Source organism: Pinus tabuliformis, chromosome 3_2 (genome assembly GCF_031772625.1).
Source record: "Pinus tabuliformis cultivar Carrire ecotype Pingquan chromosome 3_2, CPIR1, whole genome shotgun sequence".
Taxonomy (NCBI): Eukaryota; Viridiplantae; Streptophyta; class Pinopsida; order Pinales; family Pinaceae; genus Pinus; species Pinus tabuliformis.
Window position 1 is genome coordinate 1,255,650,180 of NC_142302.1, and position 14,884 is coordinate 1,255,665,063.

General features: G+C 40.4%; 1 pseudogene; it reads right to left on the minus strand.

The window, feature by feature from the left end:
- Window positions 1–7,694: 7,694 nt before the first annotated feature.
- Window positions 7,695–8,914, minus strand: LOC149185292 (uncharacterized; annotated as a pseudogene).
- Window positions 8,915–14,884: the final 5,970 nt, after the last annotated feature.

A 14,884-nucleotide genomic window follows, 5' to 3' on the forward strand; every position in this document is an offset into this window, starting at 1 on the left:
ACCGCCTCCGACCGTGTTAAGTGGTAAGTCACACCACCTTAACTTCACACAGGGCGTTTTTACCTGCCCCAATAGAATTCCCCTTTCGAGGGCTCATTCCACCCTTCCATTTGATGATCCCAGCCCTATAAACCTCCATCCCTGTGCCTGGGAGATGAGCTCCTACCGACAGCCAGCGTGTCGTCGTAGAATCCTGCCTTTCAAAGCATCCAAATCCTTTCGGAAAGTCAATTAGGCAAGAGATGCATGACAAGCAAGAATGTCGAGATAGGGAAACAAGCAAACTGAACTACTATTTAAGAAAGATATCAATTCCACTATGAAATACAAGCATTGAGCAGTCAATTTCACTATCATGTAAGTTATATGATAGCTAAATTATGAGGTTCTAAATAAGCAAGTGATAATTATCATGTTAGTGAAACAATAGCCAGAACATGTAATAAAGCACGAGTGAGTCTAACGAGAATAATAGCAACTAGACTAGTGAAATCACTAGTGAGTAGTGAGGGTAAGAGAGCGATACCTGCACCTACCTATAGGCCAAATTTGACAATGTAGGCACATGCTGGAATGAACTGAGTACCTACATCATAGAGGTTATCATCTTTCCTCGATCGGGGTGGAGATAGCGACACCAACTCTAACGGAAAGGGCAAAGGACAGGCCGGAAGGAAAAAGGGAGGTGGCGACGACGGTCCTAGCGAAGGAAAGATAAGGGAGGAAGTGATGCTAAGATGAATGTAGTGAAGGCAAGAGAAGAGAGGTGGTGATGCTAGGATAGACCTAGAGAAGGCAAGAGGAGAGAGGCAGAAGACATGAGAGGTGTGATGGGAGGGCGATCCCATAGCTACAGTCTATGGGATGCGACAACTGCACCTAATGCCTCATAGGAATAAGATGATGGTTGATCGCACTGGGATGTCTTCGTCTCGAGTCGAGCCCTACTTGAAACGATGACCAAGGGAAGAACTTACCATTTGGAAGGTGACCAAGGAAGGAAAGCGACCAAGAGGTGAGATGAAGGAGACAGGGGCTTCCTGAAGCAAGTATAAATAGCCGAGTCAAAGAAGGTCCGGAGGTCTTGCGCTTCTGAGGGCAAGGTGGTTGCACAAGATTGGATCCTCTGCAGAAGGGATATGCTTCTACTAATTATATACGAGCATCCACTTCGTTGAAATGAGTGAGTTTCCTCTCCCTCGTAACCTCGGTCGAGTCCCTACCGGGCCTCACCATATGATAGGAAGTCAAGGTTGAAGAACCTCCGCCACGGTCAAATGGCTAATCTCGTTTGATGCTAATGTCAAAAAGCTCCGCGTTATTGGGTGGGGGTGAGCCTGTCGAACTCTCGACTAAAGGAGAGGCCCGGTAGGACCCGTTAGGGGGCTCACTATTCATATGGTGAGGGTGAGCCTGCCGAACTCTCGACTAAAGGCCGCCATCGACTCACTATTCCGAGCACTTTGGTTTACCTATGACTGGATGGATTGACCCGATTCAAGGCCTGCATCCCGCCATCAACAGCACCTACCGCACCCAAGAAGCCTTACCACACGCCCTACCTTCAAAGCCCTTACCCTTATAGGAGTCCTACCAGGCCCAAGGAGCAAGGGTTATCGACTTCTGTGTCCTGCCCTCCTATCTTTCTTTCCCTAGGAGGGATGGTATGCGTGGATGGAAGGGTCCGTGTAGCCTCCCCGGAAATAGGTTCCCTAGTACGGAAATTACATATATAAAGAATGTCCTTATCGCTATGAACCCTCACCATATGAATAGTGAGTGACCCCTAAGAAGTAAGGGCCCTTTACCCTGCATTGCCTTTCTTTAAGTTGACCTAGTTAACCAACCCACCTATAGAAGACCTTACCCAAGTGGCAAGACCAAGGGAAATAAGGGCAATGATGCAAAGCAGATGCATCAAGTGATGGAGGTAAAGGTGTCAGAACTGCCGTGATTTCGAAGATGTGGTGCTACAATAGGCAATAGGTGACAGCAGAAGAGGAAAGGAGGAGGTTTCATTCACCTACTTAAGAAGCTAAGAAGGTTGGGAAAAGAAGGTAGTAGTTGGAAGAAGACTCACCTACTTATTCAGCCTCACATAGAAGGTTTCACTCACCTACCTACTTAGAAGGCTTATAGGGAAGGTATAGTATAAGCCTATCCTTACCCACTATCTAAGAAGGTTGAACTCATCTACCCACTCATCTAATTAAGAAGCTTAGAAGGAGAGGTAGTAGTTGGAAGGAATAAGACTGAAGAGAAAAGAGAGAAAGACAAGCTCCGACTTAAGCTAAGGAGGGAAGGCAGGACCACAGCTAAGGTCTGGCTTAAGCTTTAAACAACTATCTGTCTGTAGCTCCGTAGCTTTATAGCTCTGAGCTATGTCCGGGCCCACTCCAAATTATGGTCCCTAAACGTAGCTTTATAGCAGGCGGCTAGGCTTTAGCTTTCAAAAACCTATGCTACGGCGTCTTAGGATTGGACGTTCATGTGTCCGGGCTTTTTTATGAAACAACTTAGCGTATTCTTTTCTGTTTACCTTTCACCAGCCCTAGTTTTCAGTCTTCTCCCTTACCATACTCCCTTCCTTTTCCTTTTGACGACATCGATCGAATTCAAGTGCCCACAAGGTTTATGGATTACGGTCTCAGACCCGTAGACTTATTATTGGATTTGACTTATCACGAAGCCGAGCCGCTTTCGCGCATTGCCTTTATATACGCTATTTATTCTTGCTCTTAGAACCAGAACTGTTTGCCGAACGTGGTCGATAAAGGAAGGAGTGCTAGACATACTTAGAATTAGAACCTCTATAAACAGCCCTTTCTTTTTACCCAGAGAGAACTTCGAGCAAATCTGTTCCGGAAAATATGGGACGAGGCACGCAGTCGCTTACCTTTTTATGGTTCAGGCCTAGACACTTGCTTAATTAATCGCTTAGTAGGGACTGCTATATGTTTTTTCTAAAATAGTTTATTTAATGTATTAAAATAATCATTTGTTAGAGAAGGGAGAGTTCTGAGAGCTGGAGAATAGAGAGCTTACCATGTACAGTTTTTGGCAGAGAGTTTAATGAAAATACAGCTCTGACTTCTGAGATTCCTGTGGTATGATAATTTAGCATAAGTTTTTCTTGTGTTTCATATGTGATCTGTTATGTTTCATTTCACTTCATGATCATTTCTAATTGAACAAATGAAGTGTTAAGGTAGAATTCATCATTTGTATGCTCTGCCTTTAAGTTTGTTCAATATTCAATGTTTTCTTCTGTTTGACAAGGATTCATCTTCTATGCCCTTGTCAGCTCCTCAGTAGTCTTGCCATCTCATTTAATCTAAATTTGGTGTTAAATTTCTTGCCTACCTTGCCTCAGGAGATAATCTATGTTTTGATTACATTTCTCTGTTCAAGCTGTTTCTTTACCCCATGCAGCCCAGAAAAACCCCATCATTTATTAAAAATCCTTTTTTATCAGTTTACTAGCCTAAAATCAGTGTTACCCTATTGGTCATCTCACCCATTGAAAATCTTTACCGAGATAGACCGAAGAGAGCCCTCTCCTGCCCCGTAGGGCTAGCTACGAGGCTAAGTGGTTTGATGTTGCCTTGAGGTTTACCTTTCTCAACCTGAGGTGAAATTTCAAGCGCTAACATATTGGCGACCATACTGGGGAGAACATTCAATTTGTTGATTGTCTTGTCCCAGTACATGCAATCAAGGTGCAGATCTGATGCTGATGGTGGACAGCAGTCAGACACTTATGCAGGCTGAACCATTCACTATCATTAATGAGATGGCTCTCATCTTTTTGTATAAATAGGAGATCTCTCTCCTTCATTTGCTAGTCTTTTCCTTTAGTCTTTTCTTAGTACTTTTAGTTTGTTAGTCCCATGGCTTTTGAAAGCTTTGGAGAGCTTTGTTGTACTTTGCACTTTTGAAGAAATTGAATAAAGCTTTGATGTTCTCAACATAGAAGGAGATGTGAAGTAGATGTCATGGAGCATATTAGGATGTAAGTAGATTAGATTTCATTTTGTAAATATTGCTTTGTAGAATGTAAGGTAGATTAGATTTTCATTCATGCAATTTTAATTTATGCAAGTGTGTTTAATTTTGCTTTGATTTCATAGGTAGTAGGGGGCCCCTGCCTTGTACAGTTTGAATTACTGCATTTTATTTTCTCCCGGGATTGTGTGTCTTTGTTGTATTTGCTTTATATCTGATGGTATTTTCAGTTGACAGATTCAAAGTTGATGCCTTTACTTTGATTTTCTAGCTTACTTCTAGTTTAGTTTCTCAAAGTTGTATGTTAACATATTGATGGTCTCTTTATCATAAATTGTTTATCTTTTAGAGATCAGAATACTAATAAATTACAGTTGACTTTGAGTACTTTTTAGACTAATCTTTAACTACTTTCTAATCGTGATTTACATAGTACCATATGTTAGAAGCAGAGAGTTAGAAAGAGCTGAATATTATAACTAGTCTTTAAAGTGGATTTTTCTCATTTTTGATCACTTTTTAAACTCATCTCTAGCTACTTCCTAATCGTGTTTTACATAGTACCATATGTTGGAAGCAGAGAGTTAGGAAGAGATAAACATTATCATTGGTTTTTAAAGTGATTTTCTTACCTTTTTATTTGCAGCAGCATGAATGGTGTCTAGTGCCATTAGAAAGTGGTTTTTATGCTTTGCTTTCAGTTTCATTTCAAGTTATTTCTTTCAAGCTCTTTCTTTGCAAGTTTAAAGTTTGATTACTTTTTAGACTTATTTCTAACTACTTCTTAATCGTGTTTCACATAGTACTATATGTTGGAAGCAGAGAGTTAGGAAGAGTTGAACATTATAACTGGTCTTTAAAGTGGTTTTTCTTACTTGTCACCTTAGAGCTTGATTACTTTTTGGACTTATTTCTGACTACTTCTTAATCGTGCTTAACATAGTACTATATGTTGGAAGCAGAGGGTTAGGAAGATTTGAACATTATAACTTTATAAAACAACGAAGTAAGAAAGAGGTTAACTAAGCACATATAGTGCACCACACTTCATCAGTTTACGATACCCGGATTGATAATTTATGTAGAGCAATTTAAGACGTTAAATTGACTAGACAACATGACCACCAATATTTCAGATGAACGGATCTGAAGCCATTGCTCAATCATCAATGCGTACTGTAAACGCAATGCAGATGGAATAATAACAAGAACTGGCCAAGCATCTTTGAGACATGAGGCAACAGCAATAGCCTACAAAGTCTTTCCCAGTCCCATTTCATCTGCTATGAGAGCTCGTCCACCATGCTCCAAAACAAATCTTACTCCATCACGTTGAAATGGCAGAAGTTGACTCTCCATGTAATCAGGCATATTGTCGTACATTCCAAGAAGGTTCGGAAGAGCAGAAGCAGCCTCAAGAGCACGTCGCACAAAAGGATCCAACGATTCCACATCAACTACCAAATCGTTGAATTGGGCAAGAGTTCTTTCTGCAACTGCTAAAGAAGAAACAGGAAACATCCATAACCTTTCTTTAGCAACCCACCAACTGATAAACTCAAAGGAATCCATGTCTCATCATCATCCTTTGTGTTGTATATAACCATCAAACTCCTACAACAACTGAGCGTGTTGTATATTTGGCATTTCTGGCATTTGGATGCAAAACTATGTTTTGTTTGATTTCGCTTTGTCTATGATTGCTGATGATATTCTGAATTGTGCTTGTGCAGGGATAGGAGCTTGAAGTCGCCGCCATTTGAAGAGCTGGAGAATAAATTACATATTCTAAAACAACACATTTAATGATTTCTTCTTCAAAACAGGGTTTTGAAGAAGAATCAATCTCACACTGACATAAGACGGAGTCTAACATCGACTCCACTAGGGATGGCAGCTGCCGCTTCTTCGAGGTGTCAAGAACCTCAGAACTTTGGGAGAGCAGACAGTGCCTCTATCTATTGGGCAATGGAGTCATCATCGACACAACTCTTGACTTAATTTTCAAACTGAAACTGAACTCAAACTGATTTAATCTCAAGACTGAAATAACTGAAAAACTAACTTCAAACTAAACTGGAATAAGACTCAGAACGAAATGTTGCCTTTTAGCTGCTTATTTATTTACAAAAACTACCCTACTTTGTTGTACAGACAATAGATCAGGTAATACTAAAATGCCATATTAACCATTCAAGTAAACCTGAAAATGATGCCGCTTGAGAATGCTTCCACCAAGCCATAGATGCAGTTGCTGGCAACCCTTCATGCACGTAATGAGCCTGGTCACGTACAAGGCAGTCTGATCTATCAATCAAAGTAAAAAACATGTCCATATATGTTTCCATTGGATCGCGGAAGCCATACTCTGTTGGCTGCCCCAACTCTGCAATACATATTTCCAGCTGCACATTGTCAATGTATACATCTGTAGGCAAGTCTGTTGTTTCTTGTTTCGAAGGAGGAAGGATTTCCAAGAACTTTTTAGGGTCTTGGAAATCATATGACTGGATTTGCTCATTTAAACATTGAATCTCCTTTTCGATTCTATCAACAACTAACTCACAGACACTAGTTTTAAACCAAGGGAACTTTGGAGATTTCAACAAACGAAGGAAGATACTGAAAAATTCTTCATTAATTTCAATATCCACTAACCATTCTCTAAATTCGTTTAGAGCTTCACACAGGGCAGGGTTTGCCACATACCCCACCATTGCATAAATGGATCAGCAAGCGTTGGAATGTCTGGATCGAGTTGGAGTCGCCAGGTGAATGGTTCAGCCTGCATAAGTGTCTGACTGATGTCCACCATCAGCATCAGATCTGCACCTTGATTGCATGTACTGGGACAAGACAATCAACAAATTGAATGTTCTCCCCAGTATGGTCGCCAATATGTTAGCGCTTGAAATTTCACCTCAGGCTGAGAAAGGTAAACCTCAAGGCAACATCAAACCACTTAGCCTCGTAGCTAGCCCTACGGGGCAGGAGAGGGCTCTCTCCGGTCTATCTCGGTAAAGATTTTCAATGGGTGAGATGACCAATAGGGTAACACTGATTTTAGGCTAGTAAACTGATAAAAAGGATTTTTAATAAATGATGGGGTTTTTCTGGGCTGCATGGGGTAAAGAAACAGCTTGAACAGAGAAATGTAATCAAAACATAGATTATCTCCTGAGGCATGGTAGGCAAGAAATTTAACACGAAATTTAGATTAAATGAGATGGCAAGACTACTGACGAGCTGACAAGGGCATAGAAGATGAATCCTTGTCAAACAGAAGAAAACATTGAATATTGAACAAACTTAAAGGCAGAGCATACAAATGATGAATTCTACCTTAACACTTCATTTGTTCAATTAGAAATGATCATGAAGTGAAATGAAACATAACAGATCACATATGAAACACAAGAAAAACTCATGCTAAATTATCATACCACAGGAATCTCAGAAGTCAGAACTGTATTTTCATTAAACTCTCTGCCAAAAACTGTACATGGTAAGCTCTCTACTCTCCAACTCTCAGAACTCTCCCCTCTCAAACAAATGATTATTTTAATACATTAAATAAACTATTTTAGAAAAAACAACAGATCGACCCCCAAAACGGGGGCGTTGTTTCACCTGCAATTATAAAAATGGCAAAGAGCGTTTCTTCTATTCTAAAATAAAACACCGTCTCCCTAAAAATCCTCTGATGGCCGACACATGGAGCGCAGATCCCGTTGAATAAAGTCTGGAAATAGGAATCGAATCCTATTCTGTTGTTCTGGCTCCGTTTGAATAGCGCTCGTGGCCATATTCATGAGCCAGCTGTTGCTACCCTCACCTTTCACAGGCAAATGAGGAGGGTGTACAAAAAACTGAGGTCCAAAACAAGATGCAACAAGAAGGCAATGCTCTGCATATTTCCGGCTGATTTCTAAAGTCAACACTGGTTCAAAGGGATAAGCAATTGCATGAAATGGTTGCATGCTTGGAAGAACTGACATCTTTATCTGCCGCCTTACAATTGTCTCAACTTCAACAAACTTATGGTCACGGTCCTCCCAATCACATACACACTGCAAAGTGCGCAACAGGTTGCAGATTGCTTCTGGAAAATCAAGACGCAGTAATAGCAGCTTCAACAAGACCACTATCCTTGTAGGCTGAAGCAAGGTTGGCATGACCTTCTGCCATGGCAGGCCTGATTGTTACTGCACGTATATAATCTTGTATTGCTTCATTAACTCGGCCCATCTCTTTAAGTGTATTGCCCCTATTAACAAGACCATCAGTTGCCGTAGGATCTATACGGAGAACTTCATTGTAACAAGCAATTGCTTCCATGTAATGACCCTGTTGTTTGTATATTGTTGCCAAATTGCTATATGGAGCAGACAAACCAGTTGTAACTGCTATCGTCGCTTTATAGAAGTTTGCAGCCATATTCATCATATTCCATTCCGTATAAATATTCCTAAGGTTTGTAAGAGCCTGAGGATGGTTTGTCTGAAGTTGAAGGCAGGACTGGTAACAAGAAATTGCCTCTTCCACTCTCCCAGCATCTTTCAGTGCGTTGCCCAGGTTATTGTATGCCTCCAAAAAAGAAGAGTCCAGGATAATAGCTTGTTTGTAATGCGTTTTCCCAAATCCAATTGACCTTGTTCATAAAAACACTGGCTAAATTCCCAAAGGCAATTGCATAGTCAGGACGCAATTGGATTGCTCGCTGATAGCACAAAATTGCATCTTGAGGCCTTCCCACAGCCTTTAATACATTTCCTTGGTTTAAATGAGCATCTGCAAAATTAGGCTTCAACCTGATTACCTCCTTATAATATGCAAGGGCTTTTTGAAAATCCCCTGCTTCCATAAACAGGCCAACCAAGTTCGACCATGCAATCGCAAAATTTGGTTGTATTCGAGATGCCTCTATATAGCTTACAATCCACAGTAGCACTATTACTATAATAATCTCGTATATCCCAGAAGTATGTTCGCCACAGTAAGTTCGGACGACACAAGAAAATTTTGCCATAGGAACTTGTATTAGCCCAGAGAGATCTATCATGTGCCGCAACTGACAGATAATCAATTCCGACAAATTTAATGTCAGTATTATCCCCAAGCCACTGTGCTCCATCTTTCATAAAGCCAACATAACTTGTATCAAACTATCGTTTCCACATAAGACACCTATCAGTGTTGAGTGTTCTGAAAAGCACACGATGCGCACCGCTTGGAATGTTTAGGCCCTCCATTATCCTGTTATATTTGTATCTCTTGTAGCTTCGATACAAGTTCATATGATATTATGTTGAAAACACCATCCAACTGAATAGTCTGTTTACTAGATGTCTGCACAATATTGAAGTTCCCAATGTTTGACCCTGCCCACTGTGACATGACCACCAATATTTCAGATGAACGGATCTGAAGCCATTGCTCAATCATCAATGCGCACTGTAAACGCAATGCAGATGGAATAATAACAAGAACTGGCCAAGCATCTTTGAGACATGAGGCAACAGCAATAGCCTGCAAAGTCTTTCCCAGTCCCATTTCATCTGCTATGAGAGCTCGTCCACCATGCTCCAAAACAAATCTTACTCCATCACGTTGAAATGGCAGAATTTGACTCTCCATGTAATCAGGCATATTGTCGTACATTCCAAGAAGGTTCGGAAGAGCAGAAGCAGCCTCAAGAGCACGTCGCACAAAAGGATCCAACGATTCCACATTAACTACCAAATCGTTGAATTGGGCAAGAGTTCTTTCTGCAACTGCTAAAGAAGAAACAGGAAACATCCGTAACCTTTCTTTAGCAACCCACCAACTGATAAACTCAAAGGACTCCATGTCTCATCATCATCCTTTATATAACCATCAAACTCCTACAACAACTGAGCGTGTTGTATATTTGGCCATTTCTGGCATTTGGATGGAAAACTATGTTTTGTTTGATTTTGCTTTGTCTATGATTGCTGATGATATTCTGAATTGTGCTTGTGCAGGGATAGGAGCTTGAAGTCGCCGCCATTTGAAGAGCTGGAGAATAAATTACATATTCTAAAACAACACATTTAATGATTTCTTCTTCAAAACAGGGTTGTGAAGAAGAATCAATCTCACACTGACATAAGACGGAGTCTAACACTATAGACACTTCTCTTATCAAGACGGGATGAAACAATCTTACCCCTTACCCTTCTTACTGCCCACCGCACACAACATCACATAACACCATAACTTCATATCCCCTTCTTATACCCCTTAGTCTTTTTATTTGCTTTTATATTCGATTTCACCCTGCCTTATTAGATAAGATCTTATGCGCTTGGGTGGGGTACTAGTGTCTTTTTAAGGCTTGATTAAGGCGGCACACTATCTAGTTAGGAGGGCAAGTGACTAAGACTGAAGCTAAGGCAAGACCTTAGGGTAAGACTGAAGCTAGTCCAGTCTAGAGGCCATGGGACTATAGCGCTAAGACTAGAGCTAGTCTATTTAGGCTAATTTCCATGGAGCTTCAGACACGGAACTAAGGCTTTCACTCTATGGCTTAAGGCAATAGTGCTTTCACTCTATGGAGCTTACTGCTATGGAAAGGCTATACCTTATTCTTCGCTGTAGCTCAGGGGGCACAAGTGGAAATAAATGCTCTCTCTGACTAACTGATAATATTGGTTCTACTATGTGGGCTAAAGATAGACCAGGGAAGTTTCGTAATATAAACGAATTCTGGCAGTCTATCTAATACCTTATTAGGACAAGTACTACTGGAGCCATCCATATGTTCAGTTGATGCATATTCGATGGCTTCTATTCCGTTTGTGAACCCCGAACTTCCCGAACTTATAGCTGCAAAGTCGAGCTAGAGAGTCTCACATTGAAGACACCACGTACGAGGTCCGATGATGAGGTTACACAAGAGCTACGCATAGTGTGCTACAGGGGCCTAATCAAAGGAGCCTAATCCACTTGGAACATATTCTCGAAAACCTTATCATTATTGGTGGGTTTTGGCTATGAAAATATCATCTTTTTGGGGGCCGAGTATCCCCGGGCATTGATTACTAACAATCATCCTTACCCTCCATCCTTGGGGGACTAGCCTTTTGACCCTCAGGCTTAAACTCATCCTTGGGACCCTCTACCCTCAAACTCTATACCTCTCTCTACCAATACCCGATACTTCGAGATACCGATACTCTATATCTATCTAGACCGATAGATACCGATCTCTATCTCAATACTCTACCGATCGATACTAGAATCTCTACACCTATAGAGAGATCTCTCTAAATATCTAGAATCAATCTCTACATCGCTATATCAATATACAATACTCTTAGGTGAGTGCGGGGAGCTGGCTAGACCCAGCAAAAAAAACTGTACATATCGCTGACGCTAGCTTAAGCCATCTAACGCTTTGCTTCCTGTTCACGCTTTGACACGCTTACGCTCAGCTTCAACCTATCCTTTCAATAATCTCAGGATAGGAAATAACACTCCACCCTATCGGTCGTCTAGTTAGAGAGAACAACTACTCCCCTAAACTAGAGAGAAACTCCTCTGTCAGGTCGTCACACTGAAGCAAGTGATAAGAGTAACAACTTGGTGTAATCTATACTAATTAGAGAAAAGTCTCATTTCATAAAGGGAACAACTATCCGTTTTCTGACACTACACAGCTTAAGACAACAACTTGCTTGGGGCTTTCTATTTCTTAAAATGGAGAAATACTCATTTGACATGCAAAGAATTCGATATTTTGGAAACATTGTGGATGAGCATGTGGTGCATTTGGACCCAGCCAATATCCAAGTCATTTAGGATTGGCCAACCCCAACGACTCTAACAAAGCTCTATAGCTTCTTGGGCCTTGCTAACTTCTATCGAAGGTTCATTATAGGGTTCTCTCATATCACTTAGCCCTTAATTCAAGTGACCAAGGGCGGAGCTAAATAAATTATTTCCTAATATAAGCCAAAACAAAAAGCATTTGAGGATTTGCAGCATCACCTTTGCTTCACTCTAGTCCTCACCCTACTAAAACTACAATAGCCATTTGAGATTGAGATAAATGCCTCTAATTATGCTATCAATGTAGCCTTCACTCAACAAAGACATCTCGTGGCCTTTAATAGTGAAGCACTCTCTGATATTGTTTGGAGATATCCCACATACGACAAGGAGATGCACTCCATCATTTGGGCATGTTAATAATGGAAGCATCATATTATGGGGAAGGGGCGATCATCCACATTGATTGCAGGCATTTGAAATTCATGCAGACATGAGGAAAGTAAATATGGCTAACCATAAAATAATGCTTCGCATTCCAGCAACAATTCCACTTGAATATCAAATATAGGAACAATATCACCGATCATGTTGTAGATTTCCTCAATCCACCCCCGGTTGTGGCACTAACCACAATTCTTAACTCTTGTGAACTAAACACCTCCAAGCGACCATAATTATAAAATAATGAATCTGACTTCACTGCCACATACTATATGTTGATTGCAGGTAAACAAGTTCCAAACTTCCACCTTTCAGATGTGCTCTTGTGCTACCTAAGCCACCCTTTTGTTCTTTCAAGTGAGCATATCAAGTTGATCTAGGAGGAGCATTACAATCAAGTTATGGGGCACTTTTGTTTGGAGAAGATAGTATTATTATTTTAGAGGTATTTATATTAACCTACGCATTGCTCGTGCCATTGCTAAACCAACCATAAAGAAATATGGGTTGTACACTCCTCTACTTCCCTAAACAAGCCCTGGGAATTAGTCTCCATGGATGACATATTAGATTTACCCTCCACCAAGCATGGTAATGATTGTGTATTTGTAGTTGTTGAATGAATCTCTAAGATGGGAATTTTGACATCATGTAAGAAGAGTATCACAGTCGAATTCACTGTTAAACTTTTCTTTGAGCATGTTTGGGTTCATTTCTAGCTATCTCGATCCATTATTTCAGATAAGGATAGCGGGTTTCTCGGTACCTTCTAGTCCAACTTGTGGTCTTTAATGGATACGAAGTTGATGAAACCAACCACCTTTCATCCCAAAACAGATGGATAAACATAAGTGGTCAACATCATGGTTGAGCATATATTTCACATGTACAACTCCAAGCATCTATGTACATGGGATGAAAGCCTTCCATATGCTCATAGTTATAAAAAATCTCTCCACAACTCTATTGGCCATTGGGGTTTTAGCCATTGACCACAATTGATGTAGTTATGCCCATTACATCTTCATTGGCAGAGCCCTCCCATGCTCACGTTGATGAAAATAGAGTAGCCAATTTTTTTTAAATGAATCCAACAAATCCAACAACAGGTTCATGATATCCTGTAGAAAGCTAATGGAAAATACAATCAACGACATGACTAGCATAAGGTTCCACACAAGTTTCAAGTTAGCAATAAGGTGCAGTTGCATTTATAGAAAGAGTAACACATAGGCCCACATAAGAAGCTCCTACCATAATGATATGGGCCTTATACGATCATAAAGGATGTGAGTGAAAATTATTTTGAATTAAGTATCCCCTCTTTCCTTGGCTTGCACCAAATATTTAACGTGGAGATGCTTTAACCATATTTTCCACCTTTGTTGGACACCTCAAAGGTAGTTGATTAATTAGACCCTGTAGAAATCAATCCTAACTACATTGAATAGGCTATAGTGGATTGAATCTTGGACACCAAGATAAAGGATACTCGCAAGTAGCACATACAATTCTACCAAAATGCCAAAACAGCGTAACTTCTTAATGAAGGGAAGTGGCTCACCAAGAGCCAAACTCAGTAAAAGCTTCCCATTTGACGACAAAAATAGACCTGATGGAGACCACTACTTCCTTGGGGAGGGGGGGGACTGATCACGATGGATATTAGGGGGCACCCACCTCTTCCACTAACTCAATGGTTCTCTATATTCTTGGTAGTTCTTCTATTATTTTTTACGTCCCAAACTTCTAGGGTTATTTTGAGGCTCTAAATGATGCTTTTTAAGCAATTTAGTGAGCTAAGGGTTGCCATGACATGCCTTAGTCCCAATCAAAAATTGTGTTCCTTGAATAGTTCTTTCCAACGAGGTATTGTCTTCCCCAAATAGAGATGGTATTCAAAAGTTGTTCCCACGAGTAGTTGATGTACCAACTTCTTGTGACTGTAGAAGAAACTCGAGACGGTCTCCTAAACAAATCACAGAAGAAGATATTTCTACCGGTAATACAGAAAAATACACCAAGATTTGGAGAAGAAAACAAGAAGAGTCACATATTGAACAACATGAACTAGCTTTGAATACTCATTTGACCTATTAAAAAATAAAACCTGTGGGTTTTGGTGTAACGAAAATTATGATTCCAACAAGTGGTATCAAATATCTATAATTATTTTGGGGAAATAAGGATTATGAAGAAACCGTGTGGAAGCTATTGTAGCATACTTGAAGGGCTGCTTCGTAGTCTATTGATCCAGGTGGATGTTGGTGTCCACTCGCCTATTCCACTGGACCCCCCACCAGTGTCTCTTTCAATTTTTTAGTTTCCTCAATTGTAGCACAATTTACTATTTTTAGCAATTTTTCGGGTCTTGAACTTCCGAAGTCGTTTTGAGGCCTTAAACGACGTTTTTTTTTTTGGAAAACCAGGGATAATAATTGTTTCTAACTAGTGTTGGCTGGTTAAAAGTTGTAGTCCTTAGATATATCTTTCTAACAAGGTATTGTGCGCAACAAACGAAGATCATATACCAAAGTTATGACCTCGAGAAATTGATGTACCAATTTACCTAAACGGGGCCCATAGTTTTGGCACTTCATCTCCTAGGGTTAGGTTTTTGGATGTTTAGGGTTTTCCATTG